The sequence below is a fragment of the Astatotilapia calliptera genome, chromosome 18 (genome assembly GCF_964374335.1).
Source record: "Astatotilapia calliptera chromosome 18, fAstCal68.1, whole genome shotgun sequence".
Taxonomy (NCBI): Eukaryota; Metazoa; Chordata; class Actinopteri; order Cichliformes; family Cichlidae; genus Astatotilapia; species Astatotilapia calliptera.
Window position 1 is genome coordinate 2,119,608 of NC_137439.1, and position 4,796 is coordinate 2,124,403.

Here is a 4,796-nt window from a genome sequence, read left to right on the forward strand (position 1 = left end):
CATGCTTGTTGTTTTTGTCTTTGCACTAGGATGATGTCGGTGTAAATGTGCAGTCATATTCGTTGTGTTCCCACTAGTGCTTTCAGGTTAATCTCGTTGAAATGACCTTAACGCCACAACACGGCAAATCTCCGTTAACGAGCTACCGCCGATCGCTCCGTGCATGGGGCTAGACGGCCAACACGTTAACGAGCTAACTGCGCTAACACACTAGTTCCCACCCATGTAATTGAGCATTGCATGGCACATCCAACATACTGTTTTACTTTAGTCCATGACTCGCTTACCTTCAGGGTCATACGTCACATGAAAACCAAAATAATTCCAAACGCCAGATCTGAATGAGGTTCAATTTGCCTGTTGCAAGGAGAGCTTAACTTCTGTCTCGCTAGCTTGCCCTGCGCTCTTCCTTCTGACTATGCTGTCTGTGTTGAGCGCTCAGTGGATCTGCGCTCGACAGTGCAGCCTAGGCGGAGTAGTTGAACACAGATTCTCTGAGCGCTCAACACAGACAGCATCGTCAGAAGGAAAATTGATAAAATAAATTACAAATGTTGTATTGTTCGATACATATGCGTACCGAACCGAAAGCACTGTATCGAATGGTTCAATATCGATACGAATATCGTTGCACCCCTAATATATATATATATATATATATATATATATATATATATATATATATATATATATATATATATATATATATATATATATGTGTGTGTTGGGGGAAAACTCTGTAAAAAACCCAGGAGAAATAAAGACACAATGAGACAAAGTTACTTTCTTTATCAAACGTGTACACGGGTGAGCTGCTAAGAACAACTCACACCATGCACAGTGGCTTGGTAATTTTTATAGGCACAGAGCACAGAGACAGTGAGAACAGGATAACAAATAATAAACAGATAAAATAAAACAACTCCATATATGGCGCTAGTCTCGTCAGCAGAGAGCTAGGGAAGATAAAACAATCTAAAACAATATGTCCCAGAAACAAGATGTGTTTGCTGGGAAAGTCTAAAAAGATAATTCTAAACTAATCTAACCATAGGCAGAGGGCAGACAAAAGGCATCTTTGTACATTTAAAAGAAGGTAAAGAAACATAGAATCATTTTTCCTGTAACATTCCCTCCTGTTTTAACTTATTTTAAATGCATACAACAATTGTCTGTGAAGGTTATTTATTAAGCATCTTTAGCAATTTTTTAATTTTCAAAATGTCAGCATAGCAGAAATGGAAGTCATTTGGTCTAAAGAATAAAACAAAAGAAAATAATAAAAAGAAAAACATAGTAAATGAAAATCATAGTAATTGAAATAACAAGTGGAATAAACAAGAAAAAATAATAAAACTAAAACTACAAAAAATAAAAGGATGAAAACTAAAATGAAAACTTTGTATTTAAAAATGATGAAAACCTAATATGTAAAATGAAAACTTCAAAAAATACAAGGATGAAAACCTTATATTTAAAATGATGCAAACCTTAAATTGAAAACTTTATATGTAAAATGATGAAAACTTCATATTATTGTGTGAAGTTTCACTGGGTTGGGAGTGGTTTTGTGTGTGTCACATTTTTGGTGAGCCAATGGCTGGAATGGGGTTGGACTAATTAGAGGCAGGTGTACTTGATTGCACTGATACACTGGTCTACTTATAGCCCACACTACAAACACTGCTGTGTTGTTTTGTCTCTCTGTGCAGGTATGTAATGTGATGAAATCAGATATGTTTGGGATGGATGGGTTTTGCCCTATGAATTTTATATTAAGTGTGTCGTTTTGTCTCTCTGTGCAGTCCAGGGCCTATTATATGCCACAGCCTAAAGGCAGCAGGGTTGCAGAGGCTTGAGTGACCACTGACTATATGCTTGCAGGGTGGTGGGTCTCCAAGGACAACTTCTAACCCTGTTAAAGGCAACATGTGGAGTGCAACTTGGCCGTGTGGCATAGCTGGCTCTGGCCTTGGGACTGTGTGTTTTTATACAATTCATAAGTGGGACACTGGACTGTTTTGTCTTTTATCTCTTGATATATTTTTCGTCAATAAATTATCTTTTAGAATTTTATTGACTGACATCTTTTTGCCCACGACTGAGACGGTTGGTCAGACCTAGAGTCTTTCTTTGGGTGTGTTACAGCAGCTTCTGCTCTAAAAGAAACAAAAAAGAAAAGAAAATGTGTAACATGCTCATCAGCTTAGCAGTGTCTACATATTTAATTCAGCTTCTCAATCCTGTAGTTTTAGCTGTTGTCTACAGGGTTTTGCTTATTGGTTGTTATTATAGGTGTGCTCTATATCTCAGCAATGTGTCATTCTAGGATGATAGGTTTCAAGCTGGTCAAGTGCCTCTATGCACTTCATTAGTTTAGTTATTCTCTGTATTGTCTTCATCTCACATGTCATTACACTGAGTTTCAGCAAACCTTAAGCTTGATGCAGACTACTGCTTAACAATTATCCACCTCACATCATAACCGATTAAGGTGCCTCTTCATATTAATATTATGTCATTGTTAATATTATCCTCTTTGTCTTATATAACAGCAATAGCATAATATTTTATCAGTGTGTACCATTATACTACTCCTGAGCCAATTTGTTAGTTAGGATCATCTTATTCAGCAAACAGATAATTTAGAATTCATCCAATCTGCGGTCACATTTGTTCTCTCTGTTGCATGGTGGACCAGGCAGTTCTATTATAATATATTATTTATATTTTATTTTGTATCCATCAAGGGCTTCAGATGACCTGCAGAATCATCCTTTTCCCAGGGTGGAGACAGTTACCTTTTCACACACTGTCCTTGGCTGAACAGTGACACAGTCTTAATATACTTTATTTATTTTATTAAAATATTTTCGTGTGAATTATTTGCTTTATATTCATTTTATACATTGTGGGCATGGTCATCATGCCAACTGTGTTTCATTGTTAATATCACTTTACAGGTTGTTATCCTTGCTATTATTAATTTCAAATACTCTAAAGATAATTTCTACTGTAACTTTCCCTTTATTCATCTTTATTTCGTACTTCTTATATTTATATCTACTCAGTGGGGTCTGTTTTCAACCCTTTTAAACTACTTCAAACTACTGTGATCTCTAGTTTTCACTTAATAAGGGATTATTATGTTCTTCCTGATATGGGTGGTGCTGCAGATGCGGCTGCAGGAGTGAGTGATGGTTTACTAAAAGGATTGTGGGAACTGCACAGTGTCTCGTCTTCTGGTTTTACTAAACTGGCAGTTGAGTTCTGGTCTTCTGACTGTTTATATTTTGTTTTCTTAAATCTCTCAGTTTACAGACACTGTTTTTGTCCGGCGTCTGGACTTTTCTTTTCTCACCACTGCTCGTCAGCAGGAGTGAGTTTTAATTTCACTTGCTTGATTACCCATCTTATGTATTTACTTATTTTTGTTTAAGTAATATATACACGATACAGCTGCTATCACCTTCGCTGGTATTAGAGACGAGAGTGGTTGCTCACACGCCCTTCTACTTTCGGACTATTTCCAAAAGCGGTGTGAACTTTACGAGACGGAACTCGACCGTTCTCTCAACTCACCAGCACGTCAGTGAATAGCAGTAAAAGAAAAACACAGTAGGAGCAGCTCAGTCTCTTATTGGACCGTGAAAATTCAGCTTGCTCCGTTAATTAAAACAATACACACACACACATTCACATTCACACCTATTCGCGCGATCGGAACCCTTATCATAAGGGGAGCTGCCAGTCTTTCTGTAGACGAGCTACTTATTCCCTAGACCCTGTCTAGACCCAGCTGGGGGAGCTACCCAGAGCTCCAAACCTAACCCACAGAAGTGGGGAGCTTCCAGTCGACGAGCTCCAAGCTACCAGCCGACGAGCTACTTTAAACCCACAGAGGTGGGGAGCTTCCAGTCGCGACGAGCTACTTTCGCTATTTTAAATTCCCTGAATTTAAAATACGCTTTTACGCAAGATTGTGTCAGTGTGTCTGTGTCTACCTGGTCGGTGTCGCCGGGTCTGGTCCACCTCGATCGGGCCCCACCACCGTGGGTCGCTTTCTAGAACGTTGGCCAAGACTCGAATTTAACGCCCTTGGTCTTTGACCACACACCTAGTGTGTGGGCTGTCGACAGACGAACAACGTGGACTGGTCACGGAGATGGGACACGATGGAGGCGCTCCGGCTCGAAGGACCAAGAAATGTTGGGGGAAAACTCTGTAAAAAACCCAGGAGAAATAAAGACACAATGAGACAAAGTTACTTTCTTTATCAAACGTGTACACGGGTGAGCTGCTAAGAACAACTCACCCCATGCACAGTGGCTTGGTAATTTTTATAGGCACAGAGCACAGAGACAGTGAGAACAGGATAACAAATAATAAACAGATAAAATAAAACAACTCCATATATGGCGCTAGTCTCGTCAGCAGAGAGCTAGGGAAGATAAAACAATCTAAAACAATATGTCCCAGAAACAAGATGTGTTTGCTGGGAAAGTCTAAAAAGATAATTCTAAACTAATCTAACCATAGGCAGAGGGCAGACAAAAGGCATCTTTGTACATTTAAAAGAAGGTAAAGAAACATAGAATCATTTTTCCTGTAACAGTGTGTGTGTGTGTGTGTGTGTGTGTATGTATATATATATGTGTATATATATATATGTGTGTGTGTGTGTGTGTGTATGTATATATATATGTGTATATATATATATATATAAAATTAATTTTAACCTCCTAAGACCCGAACTCTTTCATGGCATGCAGTTTTTTATTTCTCTTTGCTATTTG

The 4,796-nt window shown here is 38.4% G+C and overlaps 1 long non-coding RNA gene across 1 annotated transcript; it reads left to right on the top strand.

Annotated features, from left to right (window-relative positions):
- The first annotated feature begins 1,536 nt into the window (after positions 1 to 1,536).
- On the top strand, positions 1,537 to 2,076 carry LOC145421740 (uncharacterized). The gene is made up of 2 exons (XR_013903108.1): positions 1,537 to 1,712; positions 1,806 to 2,076. It is a non-coding gene; the product is annotated as an uncharacterized LOC145421740 (long non-coding RNA).
- Positions 2,077 to 4,796: the final 2,720 nt, after the last annotated feature.